Below are 23,916 nucleotides of genomic sequence, written 5' to 3' on the forward strand. Positions count from 1 at the left end.
CCATTGGCAGCATCCTTGAGAATCTGGAAAGTCTAAACCTTGTCTGTGGTATTCCAAGTAGGATTCTGGGATTGGATGACTGTGACGAGCTTCAAACTCGCGAGTGTTGGGCGTAGTGACAGACACAAAATGATCAATGGATCTTATTCCGATATGATCGAGAACCGATAGATGATTAGCCGTGCTGTGACAGAGCATTTGGACCATTTTCACTGAGAGGATGGGAAGTAGCCATTGACAACGGTGATGCCCTACATACAGCTTGCCATGGAAGGAGCCTTGCATGTATGAAAGTGAGAAAGCATTATGTTACAGGAATTCAGAGGACAAAGCATCTCCAAAACTCCAACATATTCTCCATTATTGCATAATAATTATTTATTTTATGCCCTTTCATTCTTTTTACAATTGAAATTAAAGAACCCGATTGGTATCCTAACTAAGAATAATAAGATAACCATAGCTTGCTTCAAGCCAATAATCTCCGTGGGATTCGACCCTTACTCACGTAAGGTATTACTTGGACGACCCAGTGCACTTGCTGGTTAGTTGTGCAGAATTACATAGTGTGAAGTAATTTTCGCGCACCAAGTTTTAGGCGCCGTTGCCGGAGATTGTTTGAGTTTGAACAACTGACGGTGATTCTTGTTACTTAGATTAGGAAAAATTTGTCTTTTTGGTTAAGAGTCACTAGGATTGCATCTTCTATTATTCTTTTTAAAAATTTTTCAAAAATATTTTTTTTCTTGAATTGAATTTTCATTTTTTTTTATGAGTTTAGTGTCATGTTCTAAGTTTGGTGTCAATTGCATGCTTTTCTTTGTCTCTCAATTTTTCAAATTGCATGTTCTTGCTTTTCCTTGATCTTCAAATTGTTCTTGTCAATTTTTTTTGTTTGATTTTTTGTTTGTCTTGTTTTGTGTCTTTTCTTGTTTTTCTTGTGCTTTTTCAAATTTTTAGTTTTCAAAAAAAAATTTTATTTATTAAATACCTTTTAAAACACGTTAAATTTATAGCTCAGTTGGCTAGAGCATTGGCTTATGTTCTTGGCAATTGGGTATCTTCTTTTTAAAACTTTTTCAAAAATAATTTTTTCTTTGATTGAATCTTGTGCCAAACTTTAAGTTTGGTGTTCTCTTGTTAATTTCCTTTAATTTTCAAAAATTTAATTTGGTTTTCAAAAAAATTTTAAGTTTGGTGTTCTTTCTTTTGTTCTTGTTGTTCTTGTGAATCTTCAAAGTGTTCTTGAGTCTTCTTTGTGTTTTGATCTTAAAATTTTTAAGTTTGGTGTTCCTTGGTGTTTTCCTTCCAAAAGTTTTGAAAGCAAGGAATATTAGATCTAAAATTTTTAAGTCTTGTGTCTTTTGTGTGTTTTTCTCTTTCATCATAAAATTCAAAAATCAAAAAATTATCTTCTCTAACTATTTTCAAGCAAAATTTTCGAAATTTTCTATAAAAATTCAGATTTCAATTTCAAAAGTTTTCAAAATCTTATCCTTTTAAGATTTAAAAAAAATCACATCTTTTTCAAAAATATCCTAACCACTTTTTCTCTCCTCATTTTTTCGAAAATTTTTAAGATATTTTTTTTTATTTTATTTTTATTCTTTATTTTAGTTTTTATTTTATTTTATTTTATTATTTTGATAATTACTTTTTTATAATAAAATAAATAAAATAAATCCACATCATCTCCCTTTCTCCATCATGGACTTAAGTGGAAATAAACAGTCCAGAAGGACTCTGGGGTCATATGCCAACCCCACTACTGCTTCATATGGGAGCTGTATCTGTATACCCTCCATCGGAGTTAGTAGCTTTGAGTTGAATCCTCAGCTCATTATCATGGTGCAGCAAAGTTGCCAGTATTCCGGTCTTCCACAGGAAGAACCTACAGAGTTTTTGGCACAGTTTTTACAAATTACTGACATAGTACATGATAAGGAAATAGATCAGGATGTCTACAGATTATTACTGTTTCCATTTGCTGTAAAAGACCAAGCTAAGAAGTGGTTAAATAACCAACCTAAGGACAGCATAAAGACATGGAAACAGCTGTCAGAAAATTTCCTGAATTACTATTTTCCTCCAAAACGGATGACACAGCTAAGGCTGAGCATCCAATGCTTCAAACAAGGAGATAATGAATCTCTTTATGATGCCTGGGAGAGATACAGAGAGATGCTAAGAAAATGCCCCTCTGAAATGTTTTCAGAGTGGGTGCAGTTAGACATCTTTTATTATGGGCTTACAGAGAAAGCTCAGATTTCTCTAGACCACTCATCTGGTAAATAAAGATAAGCAGAACAGGATAAGCAATTTGCCCGCTTTGCAGACTATCTCAGGACTATTAAAATAAAGATTCCGTTTGCAGAGGCACTTGAGCAAATACCCTCTTATGCTAAGTTCATGAAAGAGATCTTAAATCATAAGAAGGATTGGAGGGAAACTGAAAAAGTTTACCTCATTGAAGAATGCAGTGCAATCATTCTGAAAAGCTTACCTGAGAAGCTTAAAGATCTCGGAGGCTTTACGATACCATGCACATTATAGGGTACTAGTACCAAGCAAGCTTTATGTGATCTTGGGGCAAGTATCAACCTAATACCTGCATCTACTATCAGAAAGCTTGCTTTGACTGAAGAAGTCAAACAAACCCGGATATGTCTCCAACTTGCTGATGGCTCCATTAAATACCCATTAGGCGTGATTGAAGACATGATTGTCAAGGTTGGGCCATTTGCCTTTCCCACTGACTTTGTGGTGCTGGAAATGGAAGAGCACAAGAGTGCAACTCTCATTCTAGGAAGACCTTTCCTAGCAACTAGACGAACTATCATTGACGTCTAAAAAGGGGAAGTGACCCTGAGAGTCAATGAGGACGAGTTTAAGTTGAATGTTGTCAAAGATATGCAGCATCCAGACACTCAAAATGACTGCATGAGCATTGATATTATTGACTCTCTGGTAAAAGAGGTCAATATGACTGAGAGTCTCGAATTAGAGCTAGAGGATATCTTTAAAGATGCTCAGCCTGATCTGGAGGAACCAAAAAGAATAATAGAACCTCTGAAAATCCCTAAGGAAGAGGAAAAACCTCCCAAACCCGAGCTCAAACCATTACCATCATCCCTGAAATATGCATTTATGGGAGAAGGTGATACCTTTCCTGTAATCATAAGCTCTACCTTATAGCCACAGGAAGAGGAAGCACTAATTCAAGTGCTAAGGACACACAAGACAGCTCTTGGGTGGTCCATCAGTGATCTTAAGGGCATTAGCCCAGCCAGATGCATGCACACGATCCTATTGGAGGGTGACGCTAAGCCAGTGGTTCAACCACAGAGGCGGCTAAATCCAGCCATGAAGAAGGTGGTGTAGAAGGAGGTCACTAAATTACTAGAGGCTGGGATTATTTATCCTATTTCTGATAGCCCCTGGGTAAGCCCTGTCCAAGTTGTCCCTAAGAAGGGTGGCATGATAGTGGTTCATAATGAGAAAAATGAACTGGTTCCTACAAGAACAGTTACAGGGTAGCATATGTGTATTGATTATAGAAGGGTCAATATAGCTGCCAGAAAGGATCATTTTCCTTTACCATTCATAGACCAGATGCTAGAAAGACTAGCAGGTCATGAATATTACTGCTTCCTAGATGGATATTCAGGTTATAATTAAATTGCAGTAGACCCCCAGGATAAAGAGAAAACAGCATTCACATGTCCATCCGGAGTATTTGCATACAGAAGGATGCCATTTGGTCTGTGCAATGCACCTGCAACCTTTCAAAGGTGCATGCTCTCTATTTTCTCTGATATGGTGGAAAAATTTTTGGAAGTCTTCATGGATGACTTTTCAGTATTTGAAGACTCATTCAGCTCCTCTCTTAACCATCTAGCACTTGTTCTAAAGAGGTGCCTGATGACAAGTCATCTTAGCCTAGTTTCACTAGTCTTTTTCTTTTGTTTTCACATGAATTATGCACTTTTTTGGGCTCTAAGCAAGCCAATTTGGGTAGATTTTCATGCTTCCGTTGATTGAATCAACCATAGATAACTTCATGCTTTTTCATAAGATTTGATGCTATAATTATTGCATATTAAAATAGAATGAACATCTCATAATTTTGAGCATAGCTTTGATGTGTTTGGTTGATTAATGATAGGTGAAGAAAGCTTGGAGAAAGGTTGAAGTAAGAAGGAATGGCTAGAAGCAAAGAGAGGACAATGAAACAAGTGAAATTGAACCAGGAAGCATAAAGTTGGACTTGAAGTTAGCCCTCAAACTTTGGCACAAACTTTTGGGCGAAAAGTTAGCCTCAAAGTTAGACCCCTAACTTGGAGGCTAACGTGAGAATTTGGAAAACACCCCAGGACTGCCCAACGTTTGCGCCAACGTTAGCCCCCTAACTTGGAGGCTAACGTTGGCATGAAAAATTGGTCCCAGGGTTGCTCAACGTTTGCGCCAACGTTAGCCCCCTAACTTGGAGGCTAACGTTGGCATAAAAATTTCACCCAGGAGCTACTCACGTTTGCGCCAACGTTAGCCCCCTAACTTGAGGCTAACGTTGGCGCCATTGGTGCTTAAGGAAGGGCCAACGTTGGAGCCGAAGTTAGACCCCTAACTTTGGCACCAACGTTGGCATCAGTAAATTTGGCTTTCTGATATGAAAAGTTAGCCTCAAAGTTAGACCCCTAACTTGACTCAAACTTTTACTCCAACTTCTACAAAAATCTAATCCGGTTCAATTGGTTCACTTGGGTTCCTCTCCAAACTTCCAGAGCAATCAACCAAGGCCTCTTTCAACCCAATTCCACCAAGAGCAAAGGCCCAACTCAAGGCTTGAAGATCATTTGAAGAAAGTGTATAAATAGGCTAGAATTCAAGTTATTAAGGGAGCTTCCTTTTCTTGTTTTTTTTAGAGCTTTCCCTTTGAATTTTAGTTACTGAGTGATCTTCAATTTCGTAGTTTGGGGAAGGAGAATTCCATTCTCTTCCTCTTAGATTTATTGCTTTGAATTTCAATTACAATTGTCTTGGATCTTGGGTTGGAGAATTGAAGAAATTCTGTTTCAATCTCATCCTTGGATCTCTCTGTTTCTTTACTGCATAATTGAATTTACATTTCGGTTAATTGCTCTTCATCTAATTTCTTTGCAATTTACATTTCCCTTGCAGTTGTTCTTGTTGGATCTAGGAAGGCATTGAGATCTAGACTTGATTATCTAGTCTCTTGGGTCCTGAGATCCGAATTTTCAATTTCCAATTCCTTGTTTAATGTTTCCATGCTTAATTACTTTTCTGCTTCATATCCGATTCAATCCCAAACCCCTTTTACTCTTCTGCTTGTTGCAATTTTACTTTCCCTTGTTTAATTTCTGCAAATCCAACTCCCAATTCCCTTTACAGTTCAAGCCATTTACATTTCTTGCAATTTAAGATTCTGCAATTTACATTTCTTGTGTTCTAAGTTTCTGCCCCTTTAATTTCTTGTTCTTTAAGATTCAGCACTTTAATTTCTTGCCCTCTCTAATTTCATGCAATTTACATATTCCCTTTACTTTCCATGCAATTTAAATTCTGCAAATCACAAATCACTCAACTAAATCTTGATTCGCTTGACTAATTCAACCACTAAACTAAAATTGCTCAATCCTTCAATCCCTGTGGGATCGACCTCACTCCCGTGAGTTATTATTACTTGATGCGACCCGGTGCACTTGCCGGTGAGTTTTGTGTCGGATCATTTTCCGCTACATCAAGTTTTTGGCGCCGTTGCCGGGGATTGATTAGATTGACAATGATTAAGTGAGGTGGAAGTTTAGATCAAACACTTTTTCTTTATTTTTGACAAACCCACTAACTGTTTGAAGTTTTGCTTAAATTAATTAAAACTTCAATCCATCAGTAGATTGAAGTAACACTGGTGTGTTCGTTTCTTATGTTATGATTGTATGTCAGGTACAAGAAGAAACACACTAAATCTTCACGAACAGGATGAAAGAACTCTCAGGAGGTTAAGAAGAGCTGACAGAGGGAAAAATATTATTGGAGAAGAGGAATCAGACGAAGAATTCTAAGATATGGAGGAACATTCAACCAATCCACTTGGTGGAGCAGACAACAACAATATTAATCCACCCCAGAGGAGAGTTTTGGCTTCCTATACCTTTGCAAATCCTAGACATTGTGGAAGCAGCATCTTGGCTCCAAATGTCAATGCAAACAATTTTGAACTTAAACCACAACTCATCACTTTGGTTCAGAACAATTGCTCTTTTGGTGGAGGATCACTTGAAGACCCGCATCAACACTTATCCACCTTCTTGAGGATATGCAACACTGTCAAGACTAATGGTGTGCCTCCTGACAGTTACAAACTGATGCTATTCCCATTCTCTCTCAGGGACAAGGCCACTCAATGGTTGGAATCATTTCCAAGGGACAGCATCAACAACTGGGATGATTTGGTAACCAAGTTCCTCGCCAAGTTTTATCCACCACAGAGAGTCATAAGGTTGAAGGCCGAGGTACAAACATTCACACAAATGGAGGCTGAACCCATCTATGAGGCATGGGAGAGGTACAAGGCTCTAGTCAGAAAATGCCCCCTACCATGTTTAATGAATGGGAGAAGCTGCAAAACTTCTATGAAGGCTTAACACTGAAATCCCAGGAAGCTTTGGATCACTCAGCTGGAGGTTCCTTGCAACTCATGAAAACTGCAGAGGAGGCTCAAGAACTCATTGATATGGTGGCTAACAACCAATATTTCTTTGCTCATCAAAGAAACCGCCAACCATCACAAAGAAGAGGAGTAATGGAGCTAGAAGGAGTGGATTCAATCCTGGCTCAAAACAAATTAATGCAGCAGCAAATCCAACAACAATTTGAGCAAATGACCAAGAGGATTGATAACCTCCAAGTTGCAGCAGTTAACACTAGTCAACCATCAACCACATGGGGACAAAATAAAGAAGTTCAAGAAGAGCAACAGCAAGAACAAGTCCAGTACATGCATTCTAATCCAAATGAAATCTATGGTGATACTTATAACCCCTCATGGAAGAACAATCTCAGATGGGGAGACACTCAAAACCATAACCAACAACCATGGCAGAGGAACTCAAACCAAAACAACCCAAGAAACAACCAAAATTACAACCAGCATCAAACCAACCAAAACACTTACAGAAAACCTCAAAACAACTACCCCAACCTCAACCAGTACCAATCCAATAACCAACCCATTAACCAAAATGCCCACCATCCACCACCCACAACTCACAACCCACCACAAGCACCACCTGAATCCCAAAGACTCACAAACCTGGAGACCTTGATGGACAAAATGATGAAATACCAGGAAATGGCAACCAAAAACCATGAAGCATCAATAAAAAGCCTAGAGAGGCAGATCGGGCAAATCTCAAAGCAAATTTCTGTTGAGAGACCTTCAAGCTCGCTGCCCAGTGACACAATCCCAAATCCCAAGGAGGAATGCAAGGCAATACAATTAAGGAGTGGGAGAACATTGATGAGCAACAATGACACTACAAAGAAGCAAGCAAAAAGCATCAAAAAATTGATAGAGGATGAGAAGCAAACAAAGGCAGATGAAGCTAAGGAGCAATTTGTGATGCCAAATAAAAGCACTGAGAAATTCAAAGAGAAGGAAAACCAGCCACAGAGTTCAAGGGAAATGACTCAGGAACAGCAACAAATAGGAAAGAGCATCACATCTCCACTGCCATATCCTCAGAGATTCAACAAAGAGGCTAAGGACCAGCATTTCCACAAGTTCCTTGAGACCTTCAAGAAGCTGGAAATCAATATCCCCTTGGCTGAAGCACTTGAGCAAATGCCTCTGTATGCCCAATTTTTAAAGGAGCTTATCAATAAGAAAAGAAGTTGGCTTGAGAGGGAAACCGTATTACTCACCGAGGAATGCAGTGCTGTGATTCAAAGGGGTATTCCACCAAAACTCAAGGATCCGGGGGGCTTTGTGGTGTCGTGCACCATTGGCAAAACACTTCTCAACAAAGCTCTCTGTGACCTTGGTGCCAGCATCAATTTAATGCCTCTTTCAATGATGAGAAAGCTTGATATAGAAGAGCTTAAACCCACCAGGATGTCATTAGTTATGGCAGACAGATCCATCAAGACACCCAATGGAATTGTGGAGAATCTGTTGGTGAAGGTTGGGGAATTTATCTTCCCAGCAGATTTTGTGATTTTGGATACTGAAGAGGAAGGAAGTGACTCAATCATTTTAGGAAGGCCATTTCTACACACAGCAAGAGCCATCATTGATGTAGAAAAAGGAGAAATGATATTCAGGGTCCATAATGAACAAATGATCATAAATGTTTTCAAGTTAATGCAAAACATTCCTGAGCAAGAGGACTACGTAAAAGTGGATATGATAGAGAGTTTGGTGGAAGAAATGCTGGAAGAAAATTCTCAGGAGCAAGAAGGAAATCAAGGGGCAACAGAAGAATAAGTAGCTGAGACCTTCATTGAGCAAGATGAGAAACAGGACAAGAAGGAAGAAGTATGGAAACAAGAACTGAAACCACTACCTCCCCATCTCAAATATGCATTTCTAGGCACATCAGAGAGTTTCCCAGTGATCATTAATTCATCCCTGACAAAGAAGGAAGAGGGAGAGCTTCTTAATGTACTCAAAGCTCACAAAGATGCTTTAGGATGGACCATTGATGACCTGAAAGGAATCAGCCCTGCAGTATGTATGCATAAAATCCTCTTGGAAGATAATTCCAAACCAGTAGTTCAACCTCAAAGAAGGGTAAATCCCACAATGAAGGAAGTTATCCAGAAAGAAGTAATGAAGTTGTGGAATGCAGGGATAATTTTCCCAATATCTGACAGCCCATGGGTGAGCCCGGTTCAGGTTGTACCAAAGAAAGGAGGAATGACGGTCATCACCAATGAGAAGAATGAGTTGATTCCTACTAGAACAGTGATTGGATGGAGAATGTGCATAGACTATAGAAGATTGAATGATGCCACCAGAAAAGACCATTTCCCTCTTCCATTCATTGATCAGATGCTGGAACGGTTAGCCGGTCATGCCTATTATTGCTTTTTGGATGGATATTCTGGGTATAATCAAATCGTGGTGGACCCCAAGGACCAAGAGAAGACTTCCTTTACATGCCCATTTGGAATCTTTGCATACCAAAGGATGCCCTTTGGGCTTTGCAATGCCCCTGCCACATTTCAAAGGTGTATGCTATCCATTTTTTCTGATATGGTCGAAAAATTTCTAGAGGTCTTCATGGATGACTTCTCTGTTTTTGGTGATAATTTCAATGCTTGCCTGAACCATTTAACCCTTGTCTTGAAACGATGCCAAGAAACTAATTTGGTCTTAAACTGGGAAAAATGCCATTTCATGGTACCCGAAGGGATTGTCCTTGGCCATAAAGTTTCAAGAAAAGGGATAGAGGTTGATAAGGCAAAGGTTGAGATAATAGAAAAACTCCCTGCACCAATTAATGTGAAATCTGTTAGAAGTTTCTTGGGACATGCCGGGTTTTATAGAAGGTTTATCAAGGATTTTTCAAAAATAGCCAAACCTTTAAGTAATCTGTTAATGCTTGATAATCCTTTTGTGTTTGATGAAGACTGCCGGCATGCCTTTGAAACCTTAAAACATAAACTCACAACAGCACCAATCATCACACCTCCAGATTGGGACTTACCTTTTAAACTCATGTGTGATGCAAGTGACCTTGCAATTGGTGCTGTACTTGGGCAAAAGAAAGGAAATTTGCATCATGTTATATATTATGCAAGTAAAGTGTTAAATGATGCCCAAAGAAATTACACCACAACAGAGAAGGAGTTGCTAGCTGTGGTTTATGCATTTGATAAGTTTATATCATACTTGATAGGATCCAAAGTTGTGGTTTATACTGATCATGCTGCACTTAAGTATTTGATGTCAAAGCAGGATGCTAAACCGAGACTCATCAGGTGGATATTGCTTCTACAAGAATTTGACATTGAGATAAGAGATAGGAAGGGCACTGAAAACCGGGTTGCTGATCATCTGTCAAGGTTACCACATGAAACAACTCAAAAAGCTTCTCAGCCCGTAAATGAAAGTTTCCCAGATGAGCACCTCTTACAGGTCCAGCAAGCACCTTGGTTTGCTGACATAGCAAATTACAAAGTTGGAAGGAAGATACCTCAAGAGTTCTCTAAGCAACAAATAAAGAGGTTAATCAATGAAGCAAGGAAATTTTCATGGGATGAACCATTCCTATTCAAAAGATGCTCTGATGGAGTAATCAGAAGGTGCGTTCCCGAGAGTGAAATAAGGGATATCTTGTGGCATTGTCATGGTTCAGCTTATGGTGGACACTTTGGCCCAGAAAAAACAGCTGCTAAAGTACTGCAAAGTGGCTTCTATTGGCCAACTATCTTCAAAGATGCCAGAGAATATGTTCACCAATGTGATAAATGTCAGAAAATAGGAGGGTTAACAAGAAGAAATGAGATGCCTCAAAACTTCATCTTGGAATTAGAATTGTTCGACCTATGGGGAATCGACTTCATGGGACCCTTTCCCCCTTCCTATTCTTTCAGATACATCTTAGTAGCAGTGGAGTACGTCTCAAAGTGGGTAGAGGCCATAGCCACAACTACCTGTGATGCACAAATCGTCCTTCAATTCCTTAAAAAACACATTTTTACAAGATATGGAGTACCCAAGGGGCTTGTTAGTGATGGTGGTGGTCACTTTTGCAACAAACAGATGGAAAAACTCCTCCACAAATATGGAGTAGTCCATAAGGTAGCCACACCCTACCACCCTCAGACTAATGGCCAAGCTGAATTGGCAAATAGGGAATTGAAGAAGATCCTAGAGAAAACAGTGGGAATCACAAGAAAAGATTGGGCTAGAAAGCTAGAGGATGCATTATGGGCATATAGGACAGCTTTTAAAACTCCTATTGGCAAGTCACCCTTTCAGCTTTTGTATGGCAAATCCTGCCACCTCCCTGTAGAGCTTGAACACAGAGCTTTTTGGGCCACTAAACTCCTCAACCTTGATTCCCAAGCTGCAGGAGAGAAAAGGCTGTTACAATTAAATGAGTTAGATGAATTCAGGCTAGACGCTTATGAAAGTGCCAAGATATACAAGGAGAGAGCTAAGAGGTGGCATGACAAGAAGATCACAAAGAAGGAATTCAAGCCAGGACAGCAAGTGCTCTTGTACAATTCAAGGCTTAAACTTTTCCCTGGCAAACTAAGGTCTAAGTGGACTGGGCCATACTTGGTGACAAAAGTTTATCCCTATGGGAGTATTGAACTGCTTGATGAGGCAACAAAGAATCAATTCACAGTAAATGGTCACAGAGCAAAGTTGTACTTGGGAGGACAATGGGATAAGGAAAAAGAGGTCCAGAACCTACAGCCCTCTTGAAAAGAATGGAAGGATGTCAAGCTAATGACAATAAAAGAGCGCTTGTTGGGAGGCAACCCAACCTGAGGTAGTTTTCTTTTCATAGCTTTTTCAATAGAAGTGTTGAATAATTGATATGTATTGCAAGGAACTAAGTTTGGTGTTGCACACCAAAAACAATTTAAGGGAGAATGTAGGATTCTAAGTTTGGTGTTCCACCAAAACCTCATTCAGAAACACATTCTAACTTCCTGCACATTGCTAGTCTCAAGCAATCAAACAGATTATTCAACCATATAACTGCTTTTTAGTCCTAACTCTATAACCTTTAGCAAGAACATAAAAGTCTGCCCAGAGTTAAACTGTTAAATCAGAGGAAGTAGCAAGGAATTACGCATCATGACTCGAAAAGGGGCACAACAGAAGGACGAATAAAAGAACTACAAACCAATAGGTTGTATCTATACTTAACCTTTGCTGTTGAGAAATGTTTTGAGTATGTTCTATTAAAGTGTTCACTTAGTTCAAACAGATTCAATTTTCTCTTAAAATAAGTAAGCTAGTCTAAATTGGTGCTTGTGTGTTTACTTCCACTTGACTAAAAGCATGTTCTGTCCCCTGCATCTTTAAATCTATAAAAGAAATGTTTGAATGTGAAGTAAGATACTCTCTGTTAGATAGAAGTAGAATAATAGTAAGTGGTGGTATGTGTGTGATTGTATAATAGCTCACTGTTAGTGAATAAAGAGCTAGGATATCTCCTTCCAAGTATAGAGTAACCTACTGTCTATTGATCTCAATTAAATAAAGATCCTTGGTAAGAAAGAAAAACAAAAGGAAAGAAAGAAAAGAAATAGCCGAAAAGTGGCAAAGAAAAGAAAAAGAGAACAAAAACAAGGCAGGACACCAATAGCTTGAACTTTAAAATATATGCCTGTGGTGTCTTTGTACTAGGATCTGCTTGGATTAGTAAGCTCTTTGGAGTGCTTCAACACTTGGTGACTTGGATTAACTAATCCTGGATCATCAGCTGAAAGTCCATTATCAAGAGCAACCTAACTACAAGGCACTTAGTAACCCAAAGAGGTGCTGGGCATCAATATTTTAAGAAGGAATGTGAGCCAAGTGTCCATGGTGAATAATGTGTCAAGTATACAGAAAAGAATATGAACTTGCTACACATGACACTCAAATAAAGCCTTAGAACAAAGTAATAGCCAAGGATAAAGGAATAATGAGAGGTCATAGCAGTATGGTACTTGAAGCTTGAAGGAGACTTTCTAAAGCCTAAGAATCAGTAAGAAGTGAGTATGTGCATATCCACACAAAATCCCATGAACTACCAATAATATTCTGCTAGCATGAACATCATCTTCCATTTCATTCTTTCTTCTTAATAATTCATTTCTTGCTTGGGGACAAGCAAGCTTTAAGTTTGGTGTTGTGATGACAAGTCATCTTAGCCTAGTTTCACTAGTCTTTTTCTTTTGTTTTCACTTGAATTATGCACTTTCTTGGGCTCTAAGCAAGCCAATTTGGGTAGATTTTCATGCTTCCTTTGATTGAATCAACCATAGATAACTTCATGCTTTTTCATAAGATTTGATGCTATAATTGTTGCATATTAAGATAGAATGAACATCTCATGATTTTGAGCATAGCTTTGATGTGTTTGGTTGATTAATGATAGGTGAAGAAAGCTTGGAGAAAGGTTGAAGTAAGAAGGAATGGCTAGAAGCAAAGAGAGGACAATGAAACAAGTGAAATTGAACCAGGAAGCATAAAGTTGGACTTGAAGTTAGCCCTCAAACTTTGGCACAAACTTTTGGGCGAAAAGTTAGCCTCAAAGTTAGACCCCTAACTTGGAGGCTAACGTGAGAATTTGGAAAACACCCCAGGACTGCCCAACGTTTGCGCCAACGTTAGCCCCCTAACTTGGAGGCTAACGTTGGCATGAAAAATTGGTCCCAGGGTTGCTCAATGTTTGCGCCAACGTTAGCCCCCTAACTTGGAGGCTAACGTTGGCATAAAAATTTCACCCAGGAGCTACTCACGTTTGCGCCAACGTTGGCGCCATTGGTGCTTAAGGAAGGGCCAACGTTGGAGCCGAAGTTAGACCCCTAACTTTGGCACCAACGTTGGCATCAGTAAATTTGGCTTTCTGATACGAAAAGTTAGCCTCAAAGTTAGACCCCTAACTTTGACTCAAACTTTTACTCCAACTTCTACAAAAATCTAATCCGGTTCAATTGGTTCACTTGGGTTCCTCTCCAAACTTCCAGAGCAATCAACCAAGGCCTCTTTCAACCCAATTCCACCAAGAGCAAAGGCCCAACTCAAGGCTTGAAGATCATTTGAAGAAAGTGTATAAATAGGCTAGAATTCAAGTTATTAAGGGAGCTTCCTTTTCTTGTTTTTTTTAGAGCTTTCTCTTTGAATTTTAGTTACTGAGTGATCTTCAATTTCGTAGTTTGGGGAAGGAGAATTCCATTCTCTTCCTCTTAGATTTATTGCTTTGAATTTCAATTACAATTGTCTTGGATCTTGGGTTGGAGAATTGAAGAAATTCTGTTTCAATCTCATCCTTGGATCTCTCTGTTTCTTTACTGCATAATTGAATTTACATTTCGGTTAATTGCTCTTCATCTAATTTCTTTGCAATTTACATTTCCCTTGCAATTGTTCTTGTTGGATCTAGGAAGGCATTGAGATCTAGACTTGATTATCTAGTCTCTTGGGTCCTGAGATCCGAATTTTCAATTTCCAATTCCTTGTTTAATGTTTCCATGCTTAATTACTTTTCTGCTTCATATCCGATTCAATCCCAAACCCCTTTTACTCTTCTGCTTGTTGCAATTTTACTTTCCCTTTTTTAATTTCTGCAAATCCAACTCCCAATTCCCTTTACAGTTCAAGCCATTTACATTTCTTGCAATTTAAGATTCTGCAATTTACATTTCTTGTGTTCTAAGTTTCTGCCCCTTTAATTTCTTGTTCTTTAAGATTCAGCACTTTAATTTCTTGCCCTCTCTAATTTCATGCAATTTACATATTCCCTTTACTTTCCATGCAATTTAAATTCTGCAAATCACAAATCACTCAACTAAATCTTGATTCGCTTGACTAATTCAACCACTAAACTAAAATTGCTCAATCCTTCAATCCCTGTGGGATCGACCTCACTCCCGTGAGTTATTATTACTTGATGCGACCCGGTGCACTTGTCGGTGAGTTTTGTGTCGGATCGTTTTCCGCTACATCAGTATCAAGAGACTAACCTGGTTTTAAACTGGGAGAAATATCACTTTATGGTGACTGAAGGAATTGTCCTTGGGCACAAAATTTCAAACAAAGGAATAAAGGTGGATCAAGCTAAGGTAGAGGTAATTGAAAAATTTCCACCACCTGCCAATGTTAAGGCAATCAGAAGCTTTCTGGGGCATGCAGGATTCTATAGGAGGTTTATAAAAGATTTTTCAAAAATCGCCAAACCTCTGAGTAATCTGCTAGCTGCTGACATGCCATTTATCTTTGATAAGGAGTGTCTGTAGGTGTTTGAGACTCTGAAAGCTAAGTTGGTCACAACACCAGTCATCTCTGCACCAGACTGGACATTACCATTTGAACTAATGTGTGATGCCAGTGACCATGCCATTGGTGCAGTGTTGGGACAAAGGCATGACAAGCTTCTGCATGTCTTTTACTATGCCAGTCATGTTTTAAATGACGTATAGAAGAACTACACAACCACAGAAAAAGAGTTACTTGCAGTGGTTTACGCCATTGACAAGTTCAGATCTTATTTAGTAGGATCAAAAGTGATTGTGTACACTGACCATGCTGCTCTTAAATATCTACTCACAAAGCAGGATTCAAAACCCAGACTCATCAGATGGGTGTTGCTTCTGCAGGAGTTTGATATAGAAATAAGAGACAGAAAAGGGATAGAGAACCAAGTAGCAGATCATCTGTCCCGAATAGAACCAGTAGAAGGGGCGTCTCTCCCTCTTACTGATATCTTTGAAAACTTTCCGGATGAGCACCTCTTTGCCATCCAGGAAGTGCCATGGTTCGCAGACATTGCAAACTATAAGGCAGTGAGATTCATACCCAAAGAGTACAGTAGGCAGCAATCAAAGAAATTGATCACGGATGCAAAGTACTATCTTTGGGATGAACCATATCTCTTCAAGAGATGTGCAGACAGAGTAATCCGTAGATGTGTGCCTAAAGAAGAAGAACAGAAGATCCTCTGGCACTGCCATGGATCACAGTATGGAGGACATTTTGGAAGTGAGTGAATAGCCACAAGAGTCCTCCAATGTGGCTTCTACTGGCCTACTCTCTATAAAGACTCCCGAGTGTTTGTACTTAATTGTGACAGTTGCCAAAGATCTGGAAATCTGCCTCATAGTTATGCTATGCCTCAACAAGGAATCTTAGAGATTGAGTTGTTTGATGTATGGGGTATTGACTTCATGGGGCCTTTCCCACCATCATACTCAAACACTTATATTCTGGTGGCAGTGGATTATGTATCCAAATGGGTGGAAGCTATTGCAACACCCACTAACGATACTAAGACAGTGCTGAAATTCCTCCAGAAATACATCTTCAGCAGATTTGGTATCCCTAGAGTACTAATTAGTGATGGGGGCACTCATTTCTGCAATAAACAACTTTACTATGCTTTGGTTCGATATGGAGTTAGCCACAGGGTAGCTACTCCATATCATCCACAGACAAATGGGCAAGCTGAAGTCTCTAATAGAGAACTTAAAAGAATCCTGGAACAGACTGTGATTAACCATTGAAGTGATTGGGCAAGAAGCTTGGATGATGCTCTGTGGGCATACAGAACAGCATTCAAGACTCCTATAGGAACTTCTCCAAACCAGCTTGTGTATGGAAAAGCCTGTCACTTGCCAGTGGAACTGGAACATAAGGTTTATTGGGCAACCAAATTCCTAAACCTTGATGCCAACTTAGCTGGAGAAAAACGATTGCTCCAGTTAAATGAGCTAGAGGAATTCAGACTCAATTCTTTCGAAAATGCAAAAATTTACAAAGAGAAAGCAAAAAGATGGCATGATAAGAAGTTGTCATCCAGAGTCTTTGAGACAGGGCAGAAACTTCTGCTGTTTAATTCTAGGCTTAGATTATTCCCTGAAAAATTAAAATCCCGTTGGAAAGGTCCATATGTGATTACAAGTGTATCACCATATGGATACGTGGAGCTTCAAGATAAAGATTCTAACATAAAGTTCATTGTTAATGGATAGAGAGTTAAACATTATCTTGAAAGCAATTTTGAGCAAGAATGATCAAAACTGAGACTTGATTAAAGCTCAGTAATAGTCCAGCTAAAGACAATAAAGAAGCGCTTGCTGGGAGGCAACCCAGTCATTTACAAAGCTTATTCGTTAATTAATTGATTTTTACAGGTTTATGTCAATTATCTTCAAGGTAAAATAGCAATTGTTTGTGTTCACAGAGTTACAGAAGGATTCGCAGGATAAAACAGCAAAAAGGAAGCTCACTGGTGCGAAAAAGCTAGTAAGAACTGTTTTGGGCGTTGAACGCTCAGAATAAGCATCTACTGGGTATTCAACGCCAGTAAGGATAGCCATCTGGGCGTCAAACGCCAGAAAGAAGCATCTTCTGGGCGTTGAATGCCAGAAAGAAGCACCTTCTGGGCGTTTAACGCCAGATTTACAGCGTCCTGAGCGTTCAGAAAAACGCCGAGTGACAAAGGAGTTCCTGGCGTTCAACGTCAGCTAGAAGCAACAACTGGGCGTTGAACGTCCAGGAGAAGCTGCAAATGGGCGTTAAACGCCCAAAACATGTAGCGTTTGGGCGTTTAACGCCAGGATTGTGGGGAGGAGGTAAATTCATTTTTACTTCACACTTTTTCCAATTTTCATATCTCAATTCATGATTTCTTGCATAAACATGTTACAAACTCTCACCCTTCAATTCCAAAAATTTTAATCCTAATTTCTAAAATCCCTTTTTCAAAAAAATCAAATGTATCTTAATTCATAAACACAAATCCTTTTCAAATCCTACCCAACTTCGTTTCAAATTTTTTTCAAAACTCAATTATCTTTTCCAATTCATCTCAAATCTTTTTCAAAATAAAAATTCAGATTTATCTTTTTCGAATATCTTTCACAACTTTTTACTTTTAAATTATATCTTTTTCTTATCATATTTATCTTTTACAAATCATATCTTCTATCTTATCTTTCTTCAAAATTTTTGAAAACCCACCCCCTCCCTTTAAATCCACATTCGGCCTCCCTCCTCTCATTCACCATTTGATACTTGCTCTCCTTCTATCCCTCTCCTTTCCTTTCTTTTGCTTGAAGACAAGCTGATGAGCGGATAATTTATACGCTTTTTGGCAGTGTTTTTAGTATGTTTTTAGTACCTTTTAGTTAGTTTTTATTATATTTTTATTAGTTTTTAGTTAAAATTCACTTTTCTGGACTTTACTATGAGTTTGTGTGTTTTTCTGTGATTTCAGGTATTTTCTGACTGAAATTGAAGGTTCTGAGCAAAAATCTGATCCAGAGACTGAAAAGGACTGCAGATGCTGTTGGATTCTGACCTCCCTGCACTCGAAGTGGATTTTCTGGAGCTACAGAAGCCCAATTGGCGCGCTCTCAACGGCATTGGAAAGTAGACATCCTGGGCTTTCCAGCAATATATGATAGTCCATACTTTGCCTAAGATTTGATGGCCCAAACCGGCGTTCAAAGTCACCTACAGAAATTCCAGCGTTAAACGCCGGAACTGGCATAAAACTTGGAGTTAAACGCCCAAACTGGCATGAAAGCTGGCGTTTAACTCCAGAAAACGTCTCTACGCATAAAAGCTTCAATGCTCAGCCCAAGCACACACCAAGTGGGCCCGGAAGTGGATTTTTCTGTCATTTACTCATTTCTGTAAACCTTAGGATACTAGCTTTTACTATTAATAGGATCTTTTGACATTGTATCAGTACCTTATGACTTCATGACATTTTTTACACGTTTCTTGTATACTTTCCACAGCATGAGTCTCTAAACCCCATGGTTGGGGGTGAGGAGCTCTGCTGTGTCTTGATGGATTAATGCAATTACTACTGTTTCTTATTCAATCATGCTTGCTTCCATTCTAAGATATCACTTGCTCTTAACCCGGATGAAGGTGATGATCTGTGACACTCATCATCATTCTTAACTATGAACATGTGCCTGACAACCACCTCTGTTCTACCTTAGGTTGAGTAGATGTCTCTTGGATTCCTTAACAAGAATCTTCGTGGTATAAGCTAGAACTGATGGCGGCATTCAAGAGAGTCTGGAAGGTCTAAACCTTGTCTGTGGTATTCTGAGTAGGACTCAATGATTGAATGACTGTGACGTGCTTCAAACTCCTGAAGGCGGGGCGTTAGTGACAGACGCCAAAAGAATCACTGGATTCTATTCCGGTCTGATTGAGAACCGACAGATGATTAGCCTATGCTGTGACAGAGCATCAGGGACGTATTTTCACTGAGAGGATGGGAGGTAGCCATTGACAACGGTGAAACCCTACATACAGCTTGCCATGGAAGGAGCCTTGCGTGTTTGATGAAGATGACAGTAGGAAAGCAGAGATTCGGAAGATGGAGCATCTCCAAAGCCTCAGCCTATTCTCCATTACTGCAAAACAAGTACCTTTTTCATGTTCTTCTGCTTTTTACAATCAATCCTGATAATTTTTGATATCCTGACTAAGATTTACAAGATAACCATAGCTTGCTTCAAGCCGACAATCTCCGTGGGATCGACCCTTGCTCACGCAAGGTATTACTTGGACGACCCAGTGCACTTGCTGGTTAGTTGTGCGGGATTGCAAAAGTGTGATTGCAATTTCGTGCACCAAGTTTTTGGCGCCGTTGCCGGGGATTGTTCGAGTTTGGACAACTGACGGCTTATCTTGTTGCTTAGATTAGGACTGTTTGTTTTTGTTGGTTTAGAGTCTTTTATTTGAGTCTAGTTTCATATTCTAAGTTTGGTGTCCATTACATGCTTTTAATTTTTCTTTTTAAAATTCTCGTTTTTGCATGTTCTTAGTCTTTTTTTTTTATTCATAAAAAAATTCTAAGTTTGGTGTCCTATTTGTGTTTTTCTCTTTAAAATTTTCGAAAAAAAATTAGTGTTTGATTTTCTAAAATTTTAAGTTTGGTGTCATTTTGTGTTTTTCTCTTTCCTCTTTTTAAAAATCAAATCTTTTTCATAAAAACTTTTCAATCATATCTTTTTAATTGCTGTTTTCAAAATCTTTTTAATTAAATAATTGATTCAGTTCTCAATTTGCTTTGATCTTCTTTTCTTTTTGATTTTTGAAATTTTATTCTTTTTTTTTTCTTTTTTGTTTTTACTTTTATTTTTCGTTTAATTCAAAAAAAAAAACAAAAAAAAAATTTATCTCCTTGCAATCATTATTATTTCCCTTTTGTCCATTATGGACTCAAGTGGAATTAATCAGTCCAAGAGGACTCTGGGGTCATATGCCAACCCCATTACAGCTGCATATGGGAGTAGCATCTGTATACCTCCTGTTCCGAGGGTTACCTGAACGTGTAGCTCGGTCCTTCTTGGTAAGGCCCGAAATAGGGGTCTGTGACCCGAGCTCCTTTGTATTGGACGGCGGGGGGTTGTACCTGCAAAGACACTCCGATGCTTAAGTTAGCAGGGGTCCAAGCAGATATCAAGTAGAATTAGAGTATGAGTTATACCTGGGTGCTCCAGTGTATTTATAGTAGTTGGCTGTGATCTTCCCTGGATAAGATATTCTTATCTTATCTTATCTTCTGGGAGTCTTATCTTTATCTTTGTGGAACCGCCTTTCCCAGGCCCTTTCGGCCTTTAGGTTTTGGGCTTAGTTCCTTCTGATGGGCCTTCTTTGGCCTATTTGTCCGAGGTCCGACCTCGGCTTGAGCCTTGAGGCGAGGTCGGACTCTCGATCAGCTTGCCGAGTTTGGAGAGCTCGGTCAGGGTATGAACAGTGCCCCTGCCTGAGTTCGTCTTTTGGAGAGGTCGAGCTCGGGCATTTAGTAGCTTTTTGAATTTTGAAAACGGTCGTTTCAGCATTTATTTGCTTGTTACCGTTTCTTCCTCGATTTCCGTGCGGCGTTCTGTGGAGGCTTTATTTATTTGCCCCTTTCTTTGTTGTGTGTTCAGCTTCGAAGCTTTTTCTTTTGCGCCGCTGTTCTTGCTGCCGTCGGAGCGTTCGGAGTTCCTATCTGTGCTGCCGTCTTCGCTTTTTGTTGGAGCTCGTCGCCTTTTTTCCTCTCCTTCCAGGTTTGCTTTTTTGCCTTTTATTATGCTCCTTTTCTCTTTTTTCTTCTGTGCCTGGGTTGCCCCGGAAAGAGGCGCCGCCATTTGTTTTGCTTGCATGGGGGGGGCTCTTTCTTTTATTTTCGTTTTTCGGGTTGCCGCTTTAAAAAGAACTTCTTTTTCTTGCTTCTGCTGAATTTGCTTTTGTCTGCATGTCATGTGATTTGTTGGCTTGCTGTCTGTATTTTTCTTTGTAGGCCAGATTTTTTTATGTCTCGAAAGGTATTTCAAGCAATGTCGACCAAGATTCCGAGTGGTCTGGGTTGGGTAGATCCTGCCCCTTTAAAGGTTCCGTCTGTTGTGGATTCTGAATATCTGAATAGGTTCCGTAGGGAGTGTAGTATTTGTGAGAATAGGGAGTCTGAGCGTGATTATGAGTTGGTAGCCCCGGAGTCCGAAGAGAGGGTGTGCTTTCCGCCTTTAGAGAGTTCCGAGAAACTATTCTTCTATGCCTACGACTGTTTCTTCTCAAAGCTAGGTGTCCGACTTCCCTTTACCGAGTTGGAGTCCGAGGTCCTTTGGTCTTGTAACCTTGCCCCTACACAGCTCCATCCAAACTCTTGGGCGTTTTTAAAGCTTTTCCAACTTTTATGTCAGATTTTGGGTGTCTCTCCTTCTGTTTCTCTTTTTTCGTATCTGTTTGTTCTGACGAAACCAGGGTCGGGTGGGGGGAAGGTGTCTTGGGTCTCCTTTAGGGCAAACGCCGGAAAGAAGTTCTGTACCTTGTATGATGAGTCTTTCCACGATTTCAAGAATTACTATTTCAAAGTCCGGGCTGTGGGAGATGTCCGACCTTTCTTTTTAGATGAGAGTGGGGAGCCTTCTTTCCCTCTTAGTTGGCAAGAGAGTGTAGTGTCGGTCAAGTACACTTTTGAGAGTCTAGATGAAGTGGAACAGGCTTTTGTTGGTGTGTTGAGCAGTCTATGGGGTCGGGCACCTTACTTGGATACGAAGAAAATGTTGGGAGATCCAAGCCTTCTCCGTTCCGAGTTAGGTAGTTCCCGACCTCCTTTTGAGATTTTATTTTCGTGTTTTGGCTTTCGTTTTGGTTTTCTGTTTCGTGATAGTCTCCTTCTTTTGTTTCTGCAGAGATGTCTTCTCAGGCTGATTCCATGAAGTTTCTTCGTCGGGCGAAGAAGTCTGCGGCCGCTCGGAATGTTGAGGCCGAGGCTTCTGCCCGACCTTCTCCACAGAAGACTACCACAGGTCCCCAGACTCGGTCGAAGACCATTCCAACCCCTCAGTTCCGGGCTGTAGCTCAGGATCCTCCGTCCTCCGGACCCGGTCAGCTTTCTCCGAGCTCGACCTCGGGTCCTCCCCCCAAGAAGCAGAAGACCGCCCAAGAGATTCCCGGCTTTAATGACAAGGATTTTGACGCTCTTAGTTGGGTTGAGCAGCACATTCTCCCCCAAAGCTATATTTCTACTGATGATGCGTCTATGGAGCATCACTTTCAGTACATGGCGCGGAGCTGTGTTCGGATGGCTAGCCTTCATGCCGCTATTGCCCGTGAGTTCAAGAAAGCTCCTCTCGGGGAGACCAGCTCCCGACTTGAGAAGGCCCGTTCCGAGCTTGACAAGATTAGTCAGCTGAAGGATGCCAGGATTGCCGAGCTGGAGGAGTCTTTGGAGGATGAAAAGACTAAGGCTACCGCGGCTGTGGCGGCGGCGAAGGCGTCTGAGGAAACGGCGAGGGTGGCGACGGAGAATTATTCTAAGCTGCATGCTGAGCTTCAGGAGACGAAGGAGAAGCTGCAGTCGGCTCGGGATGATTACTATGAGCTGGAGGATAATGTGGCCAAGGGTATGGATGCTATGTTTGCAAACTTAAGGGATCAGGTCCGGGTTCTTGCTCCCGACCTGAATTTGACCCTATTCAGCACTGATAACATAGTTGTGGAGGGAAAGATTGTTCCAGCTCCTGCCGAGGATGAGGTCCCGGTGTCCGATCCCCAGGCTCCAGTGTCTGATCCCGAGGTGCTGGTTGAGAACCCGCCCTCACCTTTGGCTGTGGATAGGTCGGGTGTGGAGGTTTCAAGTCGGGATGACGGTGCTGTCGATGCAGTCCCAGTTTCTGTTTTTGATGCTGAGACTGGAAAGTATTCCATTGGTCCTCAGTGATCTTTTGTTTTCTGCTCTTTTGCCCGACCTGTGGGCTTATGTTTTTCGCCAACACTTTTGAACATTTATTTTAGCTACTCTGTAGCTTTATTATGCCATGTTTTGTGTTTTTGCTTTCTCGTATTCGCTTTCGTGCTTTTTAGTTGTTTTTGGATAACACTTTTAGCTAGCGATTTTGATGTCTCGTACTCGCTTTTTGCTTTTTAGTTGTTTTTGGATAACAACTTTAGCTTAGCGGTTTGATGTCTCGTACTCGCTTTTTTGCTTTTTAGTTGTTTTTGGATAACAACTTTTAGCTAGCGGTTTGATGTCTCGTACTCGCTTTTTTGCTTTTTAGTTGTTTTTGGATAACAACTTTTAGCTTAGCGGTTTGATGTCTTGTACTCGCTTTTTTTGCTTTTTAGTTGTTTTTGGATAACAACTTTTAGCTAGCGGTTTGATGTCTTGTACTCGCTTTTTTGCTTTTTAGTTGTTTTTGGATAACAACTTTTAGCTAGCGGTTTGATGTCTCGTACTCGCTTTTTGCTTTTTAGTTGTTTTTGGATAACAACTTTTAGCTTAGCGGTTTGATGTCTTGTACTCGCTTTTTTTGCTTTTTAGTTGTTTTTGGATAACAACTTTTAGCTAGCGGTTTGATGTCTTGTACTCGCTTTTTTGCTTTTTAGTTGTTTTTGGATAACAACTTTTAGCTAGCGGTTTGATGTCTTGTACTCGCTTTTTTGCTTTTTAGTTGTTTTTGGATAACAACTTTTAGCTAGCGATTTCTGGTACTCGCTTTTTTGCTTTTTAGTTGTTCTTCAGGTAACAACTTTTAGCTAGCGATTTTGCTTCTCGTTCCCGCTTTTTTGCTTTTTAGTTGTTTTTTGGTCAACAACTTTTAGCTAGCGTTTTCTCGAGGTCTTAGTTCTGTGCCGTTTTAGGGCTTTCTTTCTTGGGTCCGAGTTTGTTCTCGGACCTCGGGATCCTTTAGTACCTCCTTTAATTAGGT

The 23,916-nt window shown here is 40.0% G+C and overlaps 1 pseudogene; it reads left to right on the forward strand.

Annotated features, from left to right (window-relative positions):
* Window positions 1-3,096: 3,096 nt before the first annotated feature.
* Window positions 3,097-22,928, forward strand: LOC130949820 (uncharacterized; annotated as a pseudogene).
* The last annotated feature ends 988 nt before the right edge of the window (window positions 22,929-23,916 follow it).

The sequence above is a fragment of the Arachis stenosperma genome, chromosome 9 (assembly GCF_014773155.1).
Source record: "Arachis stenosperma cultivar V10309 chromosome 9, arast.V10309.gnm1.PFL2, whole genome shotgun sequence".
Classification (NCBI taxonomy): domain Eukaryota; kingdom Viridiplantae; phylum Streptophyta; class Magnoliopsida; order Fabales; family Fabaceae; genus Arachis; species Arachis stenosperma.